The sequence below is a fragment of the Tiliqua scincoides genome, chromosome 3, assembly GCF_035046505.1.
Source record: "Tiliqua scincoides isolate rTilSci1 chromosome 3, rTilSci1.hap2, whole genome shotgun sequence".
NCBI lineage: Eukaryota > Metazoa > Chordata > Lepidosauria > Squamata > Scincidae > Tiliqua > Tiliqua scincoides.
The window spans coordinates 22,868,407-22,888,962 of NC_089823.1; the positions used below are offsets into that span (position 1 = coordinate 22,868,407).

At 46.2% G+C, this 20,556-nt stretch overlaps 1 protein-coding gene across 1 annotated transcript in view; it reads right to left on the reverse strand.

The window, feature by feature from the left end:
* LATS2 (large tumor suppressor kinase 2) overlaps positions 1–4,965 on the reverse strand; it is a 45,412-nt gene extending 40,447 nt beyond the window's left edge. The window contains exon 1 of the mRNA XM_066621057.1: positions 4,810–4,965. The gene's annotated coding sequence lies outside the window, so the exon portion shown is untranslated. The remainder of the gene's footprint in view (positions 1–4,809) is intronic.
* Positions 4,966–20,556: the final 15,591 nt, after the last annotated feature.

Here is a 20,556-nt window from a genome sequence, read left to right on the forward strand (position 1 = left end):
GTGATCGCACATAGTCGCTGCAGGCTTCAGAAAGCCCTTTGGAGGGAATTGGAATACAGCTCCGGTCACCTTCAGAGGGTTCAGGTGGAACCAATCCTGGCTGAATGTGGATCCAGGGGAACCGCGTTGAGCCAGATCTGCAGTTATCAAATCTGTAGATAAACAGGCTCCAACTGCATAGGTATTATTTGTGGACAAAAGTTACACTTGTCAGAAAATACAATATTTTCTATGGAACAGCTTGCTAGGCAGTGGTGGCACCAGAAAAAAATTAGTGGGCACAAAAAAGGCAAAATGCATTTCTAGAGCACAGTGTTTCGCCCCATTTCTCAGATTTCTGAAAGAGAAATGATGGCATTTCACATTCCCATCTCAAGTGTATTTCTCTGAAATAATTTTGATTATGTAAACTATCAGGTAAAAATGCTTATGATTGCATCCCTGTTTAAGTTTTAGTGAATGATTCAGCAACATGGAGGGAGATGAACTCCTTATCTGGAGTGACACCTTCACTTCCAACACCATCATACTGTTGAGTCTTTGTTACCTGTCTGGTTTACTTCCCTGGTTTAAAAGGTGAGACACACACCCTGATGATTTCATTTCCACCTACTTCATGGTTTTCAATTCCCCCCAACATCATGCGCCACTCAATTGGGCAATCTTGCTAGATAAATTGCCCTCGACACCAATTCTTACACTGTAGTCACCGATGCACTAGATATATGAACTGCACAGAGGATTACACAATTCTCATGAGATCTCAAATGAAGAGCGACAAAAGCAAGAGCCTAGTTGTCCCAGCACAACCTCAACATGTACACAAAGATGCAGAAGCACGGGATGCTAACCATTTCCACACGTACTCCCATTTGGCCCAACATAAGCTGCATGCAGATGCAGCGTATGCTTCTGACACCGGACCTTTGCAAGGTGCCAATGATGAGATGCAAATGCACCACAAGCAATACAAAGCAACACTGCAAAAAGAAATAACCTGCAGGGCAGACAATGGTTGTCAAATGTCCTGTATCAAAACATCATGGCTTCACAGTACCGAATGAATGTCCCCTAGTTTTAAGCATTATTTAAAACTCCACATTATCACTATGTTTTTTAAAGATTCTTTTTTGGTAACAACTTCTGTCTGTATAATCTTTCAAGGTACATAAAGATTGCCCTCATAAATACTGGTGAAAAAATTAGCATCCTCTACTCTTTTCTCCTGATGTTCCATGTTAATTTTATAGTTCTGTACTATACCAACAAATGTTAAAGTGAGAGGAGGGATCACTTGCTCTATTGATTCGTATGTAACACGCATACACACAAACAGGACAATTGCAAAGGTTGACCTTTCATTTCTGGAAGAGCAGCCGTATCAGTATGAGAAAGGAAAAACAACAGTCTCATGACACCTTAAAGACTAAGAGCCCAATCCTATGCATGTCTATTCAGAAGTAAGTCCCACTAAAGTCAATGAGACTTACTCCCAGGAAAGTGTGGATTAGATTGGGCTGTAACACAGTTATTATGGTATAAATGTTTACAGGTATGATCTAGCCTCTGCTGAAGTAGGCCACTGCCTACAAAAGCACATACCAAAATGGTTTTCAAACCATTTGCAAAATAGTTGAATGTGCCTTTCGATCCATTGCTGAAAAGTGCTACATGGCACCCTTCAGAAGAGCTGCACAGATCAGGGCCAAATTTGTGTTTCAAATGACAATGTCACCCAGAGTGCTCCCAAAGGAGGACAGATCAAATATCTGCAACTACTAACAATGAAATCCTGCACATGTCTAGACAGAAGTAAGCCCCATCCAGTACAATGGGATTTACTCCAAGATAAATGTGTATAAGATTGCAGGCTAACACTGCAATCTGACACACACTTTCCTGGGAGAAAGTCCTACTGTACTTAATAGAGTTTACAGCTTAATAAACATATGCAGGATTGTGCTGCTAGAGGAGAGAACGAAAGGTGGCGAGAGGAATATTTAGAACACCAGCAGCAAAACAAATTTAGACTAATTTCTCAAAAAGCCAACAATTCCTTTCTAATGCCTGCCCTATCCCAACAATCACCTAAATTCTCAAACTTTTTGGGAGATTTACTCCCACCAAGGTAAGTCTTTGCAGGGGAGGGTGGAATTGCAGTGACACGATTCCCAGAATTGTGTCACTAAGGGGGGGAGGGGGTACTTGTACTGATTCAAGGCTTCTGCAAGCAGCAGGAGGTGTGGGAGCCCCATGCAGCCTACCACAGGGCTCCCTGATGCTTAGAATGTTCAGAAACAGTGAGTGCAAACCACTTCCATGGGTCAGACAGGAAGAAGGATATAAAAACGATGTAGTGGAATTTTAAAAGGTGCAGAAAAGAGCGACCAATGTGACTGAGCTGGGGCACCACCCTTACAAGGAAAGCTACAGCGTTTGGGGTCTAGAAAAGAGGCGCCTGAGGGGGGATATGATTGAGACATACAAAATTATGCAGGGGGTGGATAGGGAGATGTTCTTTTCCCTCTCACAAAACACCAGAACCAAGAGACATCCACTAAAATTGAGTGTCAGAAGGGTCAGAACAGAAGAGACAAAAGAAAAAATTTCTTTACCCAGCATGTCATTAGTATGTGGAACGCCTTGCCACAGGATACAGTGATAGAATAACAGAATATGATTCTAGGCTGTGGAACTCCTTGCCACGGGATTTGGTGATGGCATTTGGCCTGGATGCCTTTAAAAGGGGACTGGACATGTTACAAGACACGATGGGTATGTGCAACCTCCTGGTTTTGGAAAGCAGCTCCCTCGGAAGGCCAGATGCAAGGGAGGGCACCAGGATGCAGGTCTCTTGTGTGCTCCCTGAGGCACCTGGTGGGCCACTGTGAGATGCAGGAAACTGGACCAGATGGGCCTTCAGCCTGACCCAGTGGGGCTCTTCTTATGTCTTAATCTGTGTCAGAGCTGCAGAGTCACAAAGGCACCGCTCCCTCCCCTCTGCACAGCACAGCCTGACTCTCCAGGGCTGGAAAGTTTGCTCGAAGCAGGCTGGCTCTCTCTCCTTCTGTTTCCTTTCCGGCGGGGACCCGCTGGAGGCCTCAAGCTGGGTCAGAGGAAGCGCCACGCTCCAGCACAGGGCGGGCTCCCTGACAACAGCCAGGCCACTGCACACACAAGGCCCCCTTTCCGAAGGAGTGACTGAGATGAAGATCTCTGAGCCATGGCTGCCTCAGCCACAAGCAGCTGAGGGCGACACAATCCCTAAGCGCCCTGGCTTGAGAGGAAGCCCCACAGAAAGACCTCAGTGGGACGGACAACCCAATCCTCTACATGTCTATTCAGAAGTAAATCCCATTGTAGTCAGTGGAGCTTACTCCTAGGAAAGTGTGGATAGGATAACCATGCCTAGGGCAGCCAGGACTCCGCCTCTTGTCACTAACATGCCACATCCTCAACAGCAACAGAACAGGAGTCACTGCTGCACACTCCACATTGCTTAATCTGGAATAAAGGCCCCAAACTGGTTTCCTACTCCTCACAATTGAATTCACTGCTGCAGATTAGGATTGCAATCCTGTCCACACTTTCCTGGGAGTAAGCCATTGACTATAATGGGGCTGACTTCTGAGTAGACTTGCAGTAGACTGAGTAGATCGACTTCAGAGAGAGAGTAGCACAGACATTGTGCACTTAAGTGTCCCATCCTGAGCATGTCTACTCAGAAGGAAGTCCCATTAGACTCAATGGGGGCTTACTCCCTGCTAAGTGCACATAGGATTGCAGACTCCCAGCCCAATTCTATGCCTGTCTATTCAGAAGCAAGTCCCATTAGAGTCAATGAGACTTACTCCCAGGAAAGTATGGACAGAACTGCAGCCTTAGCTCTCAACACAGTTTGAGTACGACTGAGTGGTTAAAGCGTGTTAAAGGGAGCATTTTCAGACCCAAACACGCGTGACCACCGCCACGCCTGAACATGACTGCCCGGGTACACGCGTTTCCACACGCGCCCCCTCACGTCTGAACGCGCCCACCACGTGCGTAGGCCCCATTCTTGTGGAAAGTCAGCACCCACCCAGGCAACCAACATAACCGACCGTCGACATACTGAACTCTCTCTACACGCCATGGAGGTTACAGTAGAGTGTAACGCGTTCAGACGTTCGGGACGCTGACACGGGAAAGCCCTTCAGGAGTGCAGCCCTGGCGCCGGTGTCACCCCTGACCCAGGCAGGACAGGGGCTTTGTGACCCTCCAGAGAAGCTTCTCTTCCCTCCCCACCATATGGTGCCCCCAACCACAGCTGCGATGCTGGTCTTCCCCACGGGGCACGCTCTCCCCCTGCCAGAGGTGGGCAGCAGGACAAGGCAGGGAGGGGGCTGGCAGGCCAGGCAGCATCCTCCGGGTCCAGGGTCGCCCAGGCGCCAGGAAAGGGCGAGCCCCACCTCCCACCCTCCCTGCTTCGGCCCCCTCGGTGCCATCACCCCCGGCAAGGAGGGCCGCTCCTTGGGGCCGGCCGGTCGGCCAGCCGCCCCTCCCCGGGCCTGCCCCTCCCCTCGCCAGGCAGGGGTGGGCGCTCTCCGCTGCCGTGCCAAGCGGGCTGCACCGCCTCGGAGGAACTTTCTCCCCGAGTGCCGTCCAAGGGGGAGAGAAGGGGCTGCTCTCCCACTTCCCCCGCCTGCCTGCCTGCCTGCCTGCGATCTCCCCTTCCCCTCCCGGCTGCACGCAAAGAAATGCAACGCGTGCCAAGGATTCCCCCGGGAAAGCCCCCCACGCCGCCGCCCCTCGCCCCAGCCCAGCCCTCACCTCTGGGCTTCCCCAGGAAGGGGTTTCCCCCGCACGGAGCCCCCTCCCCTTGCTCGCGAGCTCCAACGGGGAGTCAGGGGGCAGCCTCCGGGGATCCCCTCCTGCGCCGCCCGCTGCCTCCCCTGGCGCGCCGCGGCCGCTGCTGCTCCATTCTCCTCTCGGGCTGCGAGTGCGGGCGGCAGGGCACAGTTGGGACATTCGCTACATTGTTGGCATTCCATTCGCGCCACGTGACCCGGGCTCCGGCGTCATTCCATCTCCCTCCCGCATACCAGGGAAGGGGGTGGGGCCGCCGCCGCCACTCGCTCCTCCAGCTGCGGGTGGGCGGAGCTTTAGGAGACGAGCCCCGCTCCCTCTGGAGTGGGTCTGGGTGGGTTTCATTCACTGTACATGACGTAGAATCAGGGTGAACGGATGACGTCAAAAGGGGTCCAGGCACCCCCAAAACGGGGGACAGCCTGGAAAAAATGTAGGACGTCACAAAATAAAAGCTCAACACCCTCATATATGGATTTCATGCGGTTAATTGAAACTAGATTAATTATGCACTTAATTGAATTGCTCAGGTGCTTGATTGAAACTATATCAATTATGTGGTTAGTTGAAACTATATTACTTATAATTAAAATTATAATCCATAGAATGTATGAGTTCTAAGAAGGCTCTGTGCTGCTCGCTCACAGGGAAAAGGAGGACATTTAAGTTCTTTTCCAGGACACCAGGCTAAAAAAGAGGACATGAGATTAATGGGGGTGCCATGATGCAGATTTACAACATTATGTTTGGAAAACCTGGAGAGAACCAAAAAAATCTTCCTCATAATAAAATTCAGAGTTGCCTAATTAAACAAATAGGTTTAGTACGTTCAGGAAAGACAAAAGAAAAGGTTTTTCTTCTGTTTTGTTTTTGTATATCGTGCAATTAATTTCAATAATTCACTGTCCCAAAATGTGGGGTCACTGGCTTAGATGGCTTTAAAAAGAGGATTAGGCACTATACAGCAGTGGTTCTCACACATTTAGCACCGGGACCCACTTTTTAGAATGAGAATCTTGTCAGGACCCACCGGAAGTGATGTCATGACCAGAAGTGACATTAACAAGAAGGAAATTTTTTAACAATCCTAGGCTGAATCCTACCCACACTTACTCGGGAGTAAGTCCCATTTACCAGCATGGTTAAAAGAATTTAACCAAGCTACGTAGTAGCTTGTTAAAAGTACAGGTCTGCAACATTTCCTCAGATGCAGTCACATACCATAGTAGCATCTAGTCTAATATATTAAAAATAAAATAATGAAGTGAAACTCACCTGAAATTGGCTTGCGACCCACCTAGTGGGTCGCGACCCATAGTTTGAGAAACACTGGCATATAGGACAATGAGATGGAAGCTCTATGTTCAGAAACAGAAGAAATACATTGCAACTGATTCTGGGAGGCAGAGTGGGAGGGATGTTGCATTCAGTCCCTGCATGTGGCATTCCCAGAGGTCTGTGGCCAATCACTGTTTGAAACAGGATGCTGGACTAGATGGACCCAGCAGGACTCTTCTTATGTCTTCTGAAACAAGACAAAAGGGGGAAATGACACAAAATGAAGTCAAGGCAAGAATCAGGTGGCAACAGATCAAGTAAAGAGAGGTATACCTAAAAAGTCTGAGATGTGACCAAGAGGGTGAAAAAAAGACAAACACAAACTTGAATGAGCCTCTTGGTTAATGTGGGAGAAGGTAAAAGAGAAGAAAAGTAGTCCAGAGTGAGAGAATGGAAGGATTTCTAGACAAAAAGAAGTTTGACATGAATCCAATAATCTAATGAAGAGAAAATAATCATGGAGAGATGTGAGGAAAAAGAATAGCAACAAACACAAGGAGGGCCTCAGAGTTCATGCAAATGTTACTCAGAATCAGCTGCACAACATAAATTATTATTATTTAAAAGATTGCTATTCCGTCTTTCTTAAAGAAGATTTGAGGAAGCTTACAAAGTTAAATAAAAATCAATTCTTTAAAAAAACCAATTAAAAATAGCAATACATAAAGCATGAGACATAAAACATGAGAAATATAGGCCAAGGCAGTAAAATTTAGAGCAAAACTGTCTGGAGACAGCATAGGAAAACTGGCAAAGAGGATGCCAGCCTCGCTTCACAGTATAGTGAGTTCCACTTTTTAGGGAACTTACGGCCCAATCCTAAACTCAGCGAGCCCTAGCACCAGCACTGGATGTTGTAAAGGACATTTATGTCACCCAGTAAGGAGCACTGGCACCGGGCCTGCACCAGTCAGGTGCCAGACCCAGTATGGCAGGAAGAGGACGCGCTGCCACCAGGTCCAACCATAGGGCGGCAGTGTGGCCTCTAGGGGTGGGGGGAGGGCAGGTAGAGGGAGGGATGGAGGAGGAAATGAGGTGGGTGGGTGGTGGGATTCACGGAGCTCTGTTCCGCCGTATCCTGAACGCCATGTTGGGCCAGAAGGCCCAACACAGAGTCTTTCAAGTCTGCACCAGCAAAATAGCCGACGTAGACTTAAGAAGCTCCATTGGAGAAACTGGGGCTTTTCCCGGGGAGAAGGGGATGAAATTCCCCTTCCCCCAAAGAGACCTTTGGGGGAAACAGCTTCCTGTTGCCCACTGGCTGCAGTGGTAGCCGCTCTGGCGCGGCTGCTCCAGTGGGTGCGGGGAAGCTCAGGATTGGACTGCCTGCCCTCTTCTGGGTTACTGTGAACTAAATTTCTGATGGCAACAGAACCCACAAGAGGGCAGCCCAGGCAAGTCTTATAGAATGGGAAGATTCATATAGGATGGCACTCCTTCAGCTTGCTTTGATCCTAAGCAGTTAAGGACTTCGAAGATAACCACAAACACATTGACTCGCATCCAGAAAGATGGGCAAAATGACACTTGCAAGACTTCATGAGTATTCCAAGGAGGAAAATGTTTTCAAATTTTAACATGGCAGCTGAATGGGGCTGGGCGTGGAAGAACTACAGTATGTACAAATATTCTGGTGAGAGAGATGACAGCCTAAGGATACAATCCTAACCAGGTCTACTCAGAAGCAAGTCCTATTTTGTTCAATGGAGCTTACTCTCAGGAAAGTGTGGTTAGGATTGCAGCCACAGTTTCTCAAAAGAGTCAGAGAAGCAACCTAGTTTAGATCTAAAATTAAATAATGTTTACTGACATAGAAGCTGGATACATGGAGCTTAGTCTGGAAATTCATTATGAATCAAGTTCTCGACCATGTAAATATCTGCTATCCTATTAACCTTAATATCATTGCAAAATCTGTGAATGCACCACTCAGATCTGTATTTGAGAAGAGAAACATTCCGAATGGCTGTGTTCCACAGGAAAATAAAATGGGACTCCACAAACAGAATATGTTTGGTATGTCAACTGTGCTGCCAGTTATTTAATACAAATTCATTTGAAAGTTCCAGCGGTGTCAGGAAGAAGAATTTATTGCAGGGAAGACTGGAAAGGAACCTTAGCATGGAGTAGAAACCCAGAGCTGAAAGTGTATTATGGAGCGAAGTTGTTCATTTTGCAATCATCAAATATTTGCAAACCTTAAACCTCAAAAAAGGTTTAATGATATAAATAATGCAGCATAGCTTCATTTTTTTTACATTACTGCTACACTTAACCCACAAAGCATAGCAATGTGATTGCTTAAATTACAGTATTGCTCAATGGTGTTTTCCCAGTAGGGTTGGATGTTAAAATGACATCTAAAAATAATGTTATGTGTGAATCAAAAATATCCCTAGGCTTGTAACCTGTGATGGACTTTTCTTCTAGAAATCTTTCCAATTCCCTTTTAAAGGCGTCCAGGCCAGAAGCCATCACCACATCCTGTGACAAGGAGTTCTACAGACTAATTACACACTGGATAAAGAAAATATTTTCTTTTGCACCTTTTCCAGTTCCACTATGTCCTTTTTGAGATGTGGTGACCAGAATTGTACAAAATACTCCAGACGTGGCCTTACCATTGATTTGTACAATTGGATTATTATTATTATTATCTATATACCGTTTTTCAACAAAAAATTTCACAAAGCAGTTTACAGAAAAAATTAAATAATGGGCAACCCAATCCTGAGCTACTCGGCACACGGGGCTGCAGCAGATCCAAAAATGACTGCTGCTGCATCCAGTGCGTTCCAGCCAGCAGCCACAGCCTCCTTGGGAGAAGGGGACTTTTGTCCCCTTCCCCTGGGTAAAGCAAGTAGCCCTGCAATTGGGCTACTCAATTCTGTGACAACCTAAGAGTTGGTGTAGAATTCAGAGCCTCCATATTGGGCAGACAGCAAAGCTCCACCGGTGCTGCCTCCCTCCCACCCCAGCCCCTCCTCTGGCACGCCTCCTCCCTGCCCTCTCCTCAACCTCCCTCCATCCCAGAACACCTCCTTCCTGCCTCCCTCCACACCCCACCTACCTCTCCAATGTCCGGGGTCCACGCTATCACCGAGCAGAGAAGCTCTGGTGCTCCATTGGTGCTAGGGCCGGTGAGCTGGCATGCACTGAACAGGATTGGACCCTGAGTGGCCATTTTATTCTCAAGCCATTTTTAAACAATCCCAAGCATGGAATTGGTCTTCTTCACTGTGGCCACACATGGGATAGGCAGCCTGAGAACAATTCCTGCCCAAAATCCTAGAGAGGTGCTGCTGGTCAGTATAGACAGTACACTACTTAGCTAGATGGACCTAAGGTCTGACTCAGTATTTGGCAGCTGAGTATTTTTCATGTGTTGTACTGTGTCTATATCACAAATTTGACATTCATCCTATTATCCTATTTTGTCTATTGATGTTGCTAAACCCTGCCCCAGAAATCTCAGGCTTTCAGATGAATTCAGCCTAGCAACCCTAGTCACAGCATCCTGTTTAGAGTATATGCAATGGCAAACCCTGGACGCAAACCCTGGACGCAACAGGAGTTTTGAGTCCTGGAGGCAAGGAGTCCTGGAGTCCTTGAGTCTTGAGGCAAGAGAACATTTGTTCCCTTGCTGCAGGCAAGCTTCCTCTGTCCCAATGGATCTTCTCAGACCTGCACCAATTCTTTTGCTAGCACATGTCTGAGTGGACCTGGGTAAGTGGACTGAGGCTGGGAAAGAGGATAAGATACAGCATGTGCCTTTTCAAAGCATAGCCATCAGTGGGGGGGGGGGGGGAGGAAGAAAAGGAATGGCCTGTTAATGTAAAAAAGAATTTGTCAGGCGGCTTTAAATCTACACTGACATATGAATAGTGCTGTATTCCAAAATTTATACCTGTTACTAAATAGAACATTGTACACTGGAGTGCATTTTGTTGATCCATCTATTTAATATTTAATAAAAGTACATCCCCAAAGTGTTCTAAACAACTATTCTATAGAGACAGTTATTCATTCTGTAAGGATTGTAATTTTCAAGTACAATATCTGATAAATCAAGAAGAAAGTAAGTGGGTGGATGTAACTCTGTAGTTAAACTGTAAAAGATCCTCCAAGATTATCCCAGTGCTTTCTTATTGCATATGTCAGTATATAGAAAGGGTGCCCAAACCCTGGCCTGGGGGTCACTTGTGGCCAATCTGGCCCCCAGGGAGCCTTCAGTCTCCATTGAGCCTCTGGCCCTCCAGAGACTTGCTGGAGTCCAGGCTGGCCCAATGCAACTACTCTCAGCGTGAGGCCTGTCTGTTTGACCTCTTGTGCAAGCTTCAGGCCAAGGGCTCCCTCCGCTGTTTCAGCAGTGGCAGCAAAGGAAAGGCCAGCCTTGCTATGTGCAAGGTTTTTTATTGGCCTTGAGCTACTGAGAGACCTTCCTTCATTGCATCTCTAATATAGTCATGTATGTACATTTATTCAAATTTTAAATGCAAATTATTTTTTCCTGGTCCCCAACACGGTGTCAGAAAGATGATGTGGCCCTGCTGCCAAAAAGTTTGGACACCCCTGGTATACAGTGATATGACCACGAAAGTACCTGGGCAAAAAAATGCCCTTTGATCTTACAAATGAAATTGTGTAGTGTTTATTATATAAGGAGTGGTAAAAGTGCACATTCTATTATAATATTATTAATATATTTGGAAAGTGGTTCCAAGGGAGAACCAGATCCTGAAATAATATAACCCCTGGTGTGGGAAATCCTTGCTATGTAGTTTGGGCACTATACATGAAATGGGGACTCTCAGAAGGTAATCAATCAACTCTTGGTATGATTTTAGTTGCACTAAGGCTCTTAGACACAGATTCTAATTATTTTCATAATGGCCTGGATTGGATCCCACTAGACAGGAGTCTAATATTTCTCTACTGTATTTTGCAATTATTTCTGACACTCACTACTATTGCACTTCGCCCACCCATTATCTGCAACCAGCATGGATTGTGAAACTATTCTTGACAGTATTTCTGAAGCTTGTCGCTTTGCACAACACAGGAATGTAGGTTGGTCCGTTTCATGATCATTGGGCATAATTTCATTGTATTTTTTGCTTGTTGATGTTAGCTTGATAATATGCCTTTTGCTGGGTACATCAATGTTCTAGGGATCAATTATATTATATGTAGCCTAGAAAATACCTCTTTATGGTAATCTTCCTGGTTTTCTCTGGTATAGTTAGTATAACTTATCTTCCCTTCTTCTACTGCACTGGGAATGTTTCCAGTGACAGGATCTTCTAATGCTATTGTTTAACTGTGGGCCCAATCCTATCCAATTTTCTAGTACTGATACAGCCATGCCAATGAGGCATAAGCTGCATGTCCAGCTGGGGAGAGCAGTCACAGAGACATCCTCAACATTTATTCCATTACCTTGAGGCTGTATTGGAGCTGCATTGGTGCTAGAAATTTGAATAGTATTGGACTCTGTCCCTACTTGACATATATTGTGGTCCTATAGCGAGTATGCTTCTGCACAGATACTTCCCACAACCACATGGAATCACAGTTGTACAGATACCTAAATCCACCTTCATAAAACCAGTGTTCAAGCTTCCTGGGGGAGAAGGAATGGCTGTTGAAACACTTTAAGATGGTGTGTGTCTGTGTTCAGGCATCTCACTTGTCCCTTGAATGACACCTACTGATTTACCCGTCTCTAGAGCAGTGGTTCTCAGACTTTTAGCACTGGGACCCACGTTTTGGAATGAGAATCTGTCAGGACCCATAGGAAGTGATGTCATGATTGGAAGTGACATAATCAAGCAGGAAGAGTTTTAACAATCCTAGGCTGCAATCCTACCCATGTTTACCCAAGAATAAGTCCCATTTACTATGAGCATATACATAGCTGCCTGTTAAAAGTACAGATCGGTAACATTTCACCAAATGCAGTCACATACCATGGTAGCATAAAGTCTAATACATTTAAAAAATTTATTAAAATGGATGTGAACCCACCTGAAATTGGTTCGTGACCCACCTAGTGGGTCCCAACCCACAGTTTGAGAAACACTGCTCTAGAGTTATAAAGCACTGAGAAACAATTACTTACAATACTATGACGGCTGCTGTTTGGTCATTTCTTAGACAGATAGTCCAGGCTGCCCAGATGATGTTTCCTTGATGGCAGTTCATGGTTGAGAAGTATCTGGAGCTCTCTCTTGAGTGTTCACTAACACTCAAGATGAGTTCTATCTTCCCCTTCTCCCAAAGGAAAGAGATTGATTTAAAGTGTGTGAATATGAAGAAAATAGAAACGGTCAGTTTTGTGGACATCCTCCAGAATGTTAACCAGATTAGTCAGCAGCAGGAACCACAATAAAGAGTCTTGTCATGCCTTGAAGACAAACCAATTTATTTCAACATAAACCTTCATGGATTACAGTCCACTTCATCAGATGAAGTGAAATCCTTAAAAAGGCAGGCAGGCACTTACCCATGCATACACACAAATACAGTATAGAATACAAACACACACAATAGAGTGGATTTGCAAGAGGAAATAAAACAAAACCAGTCTCTTAACAATCTTAAAAGCATGCAAGATAAGCATTTGTAATTAGTGATAAAACCTCATAGCAATGCTAAGTTAATTAAGGCTATAATGTGATTTGAAACCCCTGTCATGATCTCTAGACCCACTTCCGTAAGGATTTTAACTCCCATTATACAGTACATTCTAATTTAGTTTTTTCTCTATCTACCACCTTTCCACATTTTTCTGTTGAAAGATTGTCACTTCAAGACCTGCAGCAGAAGGTCCCTAGAGACTGAGATGTTCCCTATACTGGATGTTACCATTCCTGCTGTCAAAATTGTGTCCATTTATTTTCTGCGTAGAAATTTTTTTTCAATTCCTTATCCTATGTAGATAGCCAAAGGACTCTGTTGTCAGCCACTTTGAGTACTCATACTTGAAGAAAGGCTCAATATAAATTCATTCATTAAATCAATAAATTCAAAAGGAAATAAGAGTGTCAGGACAGCAGGGGAGAATAGCCCTTACTTTCCTGATAGCAAAGTGGCACAGGAGCATAGGAAGACAGCACAAGAAGCAGGCAATCCCAAACAGAGCCAAAGAAGCAGACACAGGCTTGTTTGTTGCAGAAGCATGTATTGGTAAAAGGAGCAGGTAGAAGAGTAGTCAGTCAAGCAATCCAGAAGTCACAATACAGCAGATCACGAGAAGGCAGTCCAAATCAGTACACAAACCAGCAGTGCATCACACAGAAACTCCACCACAACAACCCACACCTTGGTGTCTGTGCTTGCCCCATATATACCAGGGTCAGCCAATCAGAGTGGGGGGCGACCTCATAGTCACAAGACAGTCTTGTGACCCACCTACGTGACTCTGCACACATCTCTCCCCAAGTCACGTGGCTCTCACCTGTAACAGGTGCAGCTGATTACTAATCACACACATATACAGTGCTGCTGTTCCAATTTTTACATTTCACATCAGGCCTGGGCATCAAGGCCCCTCCTGCCACATCCTGGCTTATAACAACTCAGGGCCTGGGATGCCAAAGGCCTGACAAAGAGCATACATCACATTGGATTGGAGGATGAGCAAATGATTGAGGCCCAAAGTCTAACCAACTTTCCAAAACTGACAAAACTGTTACAATGGGGCATGTTCTGCATCCTGCAGTTGGGTGGCAGTCACTGAGGCCTTCTCAAGATAAGGCAGTGGTTCTCAAACCGGGGCATCATGACGCCCAAGCCTGAAGGCCCTTGGCTCTGCCCCCTTAAGGAGTGGGGAGGGGGAAGGCATAGACACAATCCCCTGGATTGCCCCTTTGATCAGGGTGCAGGGGCACGCTTCCACTCACCCCTGCCTGCAGCAGCCTCCTGGGGGTTGGAGGAGCCCTATGCCAGCCTCAGTAAGGCTCTCCACACAGTGCAGACCGCTGCAGAACATGATCGCACACAATTCCAGTTTTGCAATTGAGAAACAGGAAGTGGTCATGATCGCATTCTGGAGGGGTCTATGCTGCGTGAAGAGTCTTGCTGAGACTGGTGCTAGGCTCCTCCAACCCTCTGAAGCAGGGGTGCTCACACTTTTTTGGCTCGAGAGCTACTTTGAAACCCAGCAAGGCCCAGAGATCTACCAGAGTTTTTTTTACAATGTTCGCGCTATCATAACATATAACATTTATGTGTACAATGTATGTTGGTGTACCTTGCATAACCGCATGAGCCAATATTGCACAACACAACATAATTAACTATAAACATTTTTTGTAATTACTTGAGTTTACTTTGATGACTTGCACTGAAGTGAATCAGCCAAGGATGCATAGTCCGGACAGTAGCTGCTGACAGCCAGCCTCAAGCACACTTGCAAATGTTCATCAGTCATGGTGGAACTTGGACTTAATGATCTTCATGTAGGAAAAGGCTGACTCACATAAATAAGTGGAGGCCTTCCTGCCTCAGGTGCTCTTATATCCCTGAGGGCCCTATTGCCTTCAAGTGGCTGCAGCTGTGCAGCACACTCTGCTGGATGCCCAGGCCTTACCCTTAAAGGGGCCACTGCTGACACCACATGCTACCTCCTCACCAGATCTTCCAATACAAGTGGGAGGGGGGGAGCAGATCTCTATACAGACCAGTGCAAAAACAGGGGAAAGGTGTGGGGGAGGGAAGATCTCTATATAGGCATCACAGCAAGACCAGTGCAAAACCCCCTGCACACAGAACCAACAGATGGAAGTTAGGGGGGGGGGCAGATCTCCATACATACCAGTGCAAAAACAGGGGAAAGGTAAGTCAGCCCCAGTAGAGTCAATGGGGCTCACTCCCAGGGATGCGTGGTCAGGAGCTCACTCCCAGGGGAGCATCACTCCCAGGATGGGGCTCACTCCCAGGGATGCGTGGACAGGAGCTCACTCCCAGGGATGCGTCACTCCCAGGGAGCTCACTCCCAGGACAGGGCTCACTCCCAGGGATGCATGGACGGGAGAGAAGCCTGCAATCGACTCATTTTGCCTTGTGATCGACCAGTCGATCATGAGCGACGTATTGAGCACCCCTGCTCTGGAGGCTGCTGCAGGCAGGGGTGAGTGGAAGTGAGCCCCTTCACAGCAGTGTGATGCTGGGCATCGCATCACTGCCTTTTCTCACCCTGCTGCCTTCTTCCTGGTGCCAGGCTCCTCCAACCCTCTGGAGGCTGCTGCAGGCAGGGGTGAGTGGAAGTGAGCCCCTTCACAGCAGTGTGATGCTGGGCATCACATCACTGCCTTTTCTCACCCTGCTGCCTTCTTCCTGCCCACGCAAAAATTTACAGGCTCTCAAACTCTCCCAGAGTTTGAGAACCACTGAGATAAGGGAATGTTTGTGCCCTTACCTTGGTGCTGGAAAATTTATTGGGATTGTGCTCTAAGTCCCTAACTATAGCTTACATTCTTGGGTTCAATAATAGTGTGATCAGAGTAGTTTTGGGGATAGAATTGGTTATGTGGTCTGCGGTAGGATCTGGTCCTCTGCGTCTCTGTTACATAGCTTGCCACTGCTGGTGGATAGTTTTTTGAGATGATACAGCTATAAGCAAATGAGAGCCCAATCCTATGCCTGTCTACTCAGAAGTAAGTCCCATTATAGTCAATTGAGCTTACTCCCAGGAAAGTGTGGATAGGAATGCAGCCTGATTGGTTTAAAACAGGGAAAGGAGTACAACAAGGCTGTAGATTGCCACCCTGCTTATTTAACTTAAATTTGGACAAACGTCAGAAGTTAGTGGTAGAGAGGGGGACCTAGCATACTGTGGTCCATGGGGTCACAAAGAGTTAGACATGACTTAAAGACTGAACAACAACAACAACTTTAAGCAAGGAGGTCTACTACTCATGACCTGAGTGAGAGAAGTGTCATTGTCCACAATGGGTTGCAGGTCATGGATGATACAATTCCTAGCTAAAATGACTCCAGTGTGGGTGACAACCAGTGATGTTCTCCCCAGTCTGAGGGAAGGAGAAGGACAGCTAAGAGAAGAAGGTGCTTTGGGGTATAAGATGCCCTTGGTATCAGAGGGCCTGGTGGCTTGTAGAACATACGTTGCTTCCTCCACCTAAAATCGCATAAGACTCCAGGGCTGCCTTGTCGAAAGGAATCTAAAATCTGAGTTTCATTGCTGCCCCTGGAATTTCTCATAGCTCAGGGAAGTGGGCAACTGTACTTAATACAGGCAAAGAAACAAATATGAGAACTAACAGCAAAATGAAACCATTTGAAGTGCTCCAAAGACACTTGGACTTTTCTCATGTTGTTCCCTTACTATTGCTTGCTTCCCAGTCTTCCAAAACTCCTTCTCGCCAATTTGCTTCTTCATTCTGAACTTTCGTCCCACACAATACACTGTTTTTAGCTCATTTAAAGGATATTCACTTGCTTGTTTGAAAAGCTCTCCAGCAGTCTCGGCTTTATTTTCCATTTTTAGCCTTTTCCTTTCAGTGTCTGCTATTTGTGCTATAATTTGAAGCTGAGTGGGATCTCATGAGTCATGAAATCCAGGTTAGGGAACATGGACTTGGAGTATGCTAGGTGCCATTTAGCCTGCCCACAAACGTGGGCAAGAAAATAATTGGCATGCAATAACAAAACAAAGAGACAAATAAAAGGTAGAAGGTGGCTCTAATCCAGAAAACAAGTTTTCAGCTCTTAGAATTAATAACATTAAAACTCACTAAGTGATTTACCAGGCTGATTCAAATAGCTTTCCCTGTTGCAGCCTGTTCATGAGGTAGAGCAGAGAAAAGTGTTCTTGATTTGTCTTAACCCCTTTCTTTCCCTGTCCGTCCTTCTTATCCCCTTTTGTCAATATATTTACAGTTGCACAGGGAATGGAGGGCGCAATCCTAACTTGTACTGGAAACAGACAGGCCAGTGGGCCTGCGCTCATCCAGTGTAAGTTTGGGGCCATGTCATGCTGCAGCAGCCCAATGGATCTACTTGGATCTGCGCCACCTGACGAGGTGGTGTAGATCCGAGCAGCCTGGAACTGTGCTGTGCTGCCCAGGAATGGGTTCAGGATCTGGCATAACTGCAGGATCCTGGCCCCGCCTCCTGCTCCCCATCTGACCATTCCAGGAATGTCTGCCCGCCTTCCCCCTACCCCGAAATGCCTCCCTCCCACCACCTCCCAGCCCTCCCCATGTCCCCCCAATTCCCTGTGTTGGCTGAGCTTGGCCAACGCTATTCACCCTTTCCCTGGGGCCCTTGTTGGCATGGGGAGGCTAGCGCATGTCTGTGCGCCAGCCTATCTCCCCTTTGAGTGGCTCAAAAGTGTTTTGCAACACTTTTGCAACACTCCCGGGCCAGCGCAAGGAACTTGTGTCAGCCCCATTGCGGGTCTGGTTTGGGCCCAGAATCTCACATCAACAGAAAGGTGCTTGCATGATATTTAGAGGACCCTGCAAGCTGAATTGGTGTGATGAGCTGCATGGGAAGTGTTTCTGCAACTTTGCATGGAACTCATAAGAAGCATGGGGATATCCCCTAAGAAACCAGCCCTGTGCCAATCCCCTCCCTACCCCTTCACCTAATGAGCTCATGGCAGAGTCAAACCTGGGAAGTCCTGATTCACAGCTCAGGCTCTTGGTACAAATTCAGACACATTTGTCACCTTACAACCGAGTGTCTCTCTGCCAGTGAATGATGTGGAGAGGAGAGAGGGAAACACTCGGCTTAGTAACATCAGAACAGCTATCCTGTCGTGCTGCACATTATGGAGATGGAGGAAAAGCTTGATTCTGGACTGCCAATTTTAACTGCAATTCTGTTTTTTCCAAGAGAACTGATAACCATCAGAAGCGGAATTGTATCTGAATACTCTTCCTTCTACAAATCCTCTTAAACTGGTATACTGATGTCCTTGAACTAATATCCTTACTCTCAATCTCTCTCTCTGTTCCCCTAACAGATGCTGTTTGGACTGTCTGTGATTTCAGGTGAAAGGCCAATTTTGACATATGTTTTTATTTATATTGTGGGGACCATAAAAGCACTTTGTGCCATACAGAAGGCAACAGCAGTTCTCATGTTAGATATACTGTTCTCTGCATGGGGGGGGGGGGAAGGAAGGAGATGGGTTTTTGCCTGCATCACACAGCAAAACACGACAGCCAGTGTTTGCTCTTTAATTAAAACACTTCAATGGCTTTACCTCTCCTCTCAAGTCAAACCTCTCCTCTCTGCCTTGAATTACCCAAGAGCAGCTCAATTAAGATTTTATAGAAGATCGGTTGCCAGAATGGAAACAATATCCTAGTAACAATGATGGTCAAAGCACATGGCTGGCTTGCAAGCATTGGTGCAGTGTTCCAGCTGTCCCTGTTTGCCCAATGTTTCCAGGGAAGGGGGAATTGGGGAAAAAAAATCCGCCATTACTAAGCAGAGAAGTGGGGTTTAAAGAGAAGTCACTAAGCATGTGACCTTTTCATGTTTCATGAACGTGCAGTACAGTGACCACTTCTGTATACTGTGCTGCTGCCTCCATGAAGCTTAGGGCAACATACATGCTATTCTGTCCTCATAACAACCCTGTAAGATAGGTGAGAGAGTGACAGAGAGAGGTTGCAGTCCTATCCACACTTATCTGGGATTAAGCTCTATTGACTATGATAGGACTTTCTTATGAGTAAAAATTATCAGTAATGATTGGACTCAAACTCATCCAGTCAGTTTCATGATTGCATAGAGATTCAGACTCAGGTCCCCCCATTCCACCTACAACTTTAGAAGCCAGAAAGAAGCATTTCAAAATTGAGTGTGCATAGTGGCTGAACCAGAACGTCCCTCAAGACAGTCAGCAGTGTGAACTGGCTATGGGACAAGATGCCACATGCTATCAGCAGTGGCTGGAAGGGACACACACAAGAACTTCAGTGAAATCAGTCTTACAGCCCAACCCAACCCTATCCCTCATCAACATCCGCCATGCAGCCATACTGATAAGTGCACGCTGCATGCTATGGTGGTGTTGGGAGGGATCAGGTGGCCAGCATAAAGGCCTTTTTTATTTATCTTCTAACAGGCTGTCTGAATGTCTGTGGGTCTCCTTGGACCAGCTATTGATCTCCATGCCAGCTATTTTCTCCAAGGGGGCAGGGTGGGGGCAGGGTGGGTTGAAAAATTGGGCATAGGATCCAGTATGCACCTTTGCTGCCCAGATCCGCTCCTTCCTGCCACCCCTACCCTGAATCTTCTCCTTGCTCCTGACACCTTACCTGGGTTGGTAGAGCGTCCAGGTGAGGCTGGTGTGTGTGCAGAGCTGATGGCCGTTTCTGCCAGTGGCTCTGTCATGCACAATAGTGGTGTGGCCTCTGTGCCATTGTACAGTGGATTGCGAGATCTGCTGTCGTAGGCCCTTGATAGGATTCAGCTGTTAGTCTAATATCATGCAGTGCTACCAAGATAAGGAAGATGCATCTTTAATGTTACGTTTCTAACACCTTGCTCTTATGCTTCCGCAGCTCAATGCAAGGCAAGCCTTGTATTGTGGGAACTTTTGCTCAAGTTCATTTTCAGTTTTTTTCCCCGCCACTAGCAGCTAAATCTCCAGAGCAGAAACTGGACAGAGAAGCAAAATGTCAGGCTTGTGCTGCAATGGAAACTCTCCTGATTTGGAAGGGGGGGAGGGGTGTGGACTCATGAGACAGGATGCAGGCTGAATGACCTCCATTCCTGAAAAGGGTGGTCCAGAGAGGTCAGAGCTGGACTTGACAGAGGGGTAGCGTAAAGGAAGTTGGCTCAAAGCTGCTTTCATAACTTTGGATCTTGGAATGCATTCATTCAGCTCCAAGGCGTTAGTCACTCCCCGATTTCACAAAAACATTCAGGTTTGTAAGAAAAATTCTCTGCCCAAATATTTACCATAGAATAAATATCTTTATCTTGAAGCTGCAGACAAAGAAACATACTGCTTCCCATGGCTGTTTTACAGGAACTAATATACGCACACGATCATTGATGCTTTTTATTCCTCTTCTTCAGGGAAACAACAATATGAAGAAATTCCTATAATTCTATCATGGTTACATGTTCTTACACACGTACCTTGTGATGAAATAGGAAGTTCAATCATGGAAAGGCCCTGCACATTTTCAACAGGGAGATTTCATGACTGCATCTGTTTCACACAGTAAGGGACACTATATAGAGAGAAAGGAAAAAGCAACTACCAAAGCATTACATAAATTTTTAAGCTTACAGCCAGGGCTACAAGCAGGCTCAGCTGGTTGTCCAGTTGATGGGCCCCAAGTCTTGAAAATCACCATTTTAGTTTTTTCTTGGTTTGTGGCC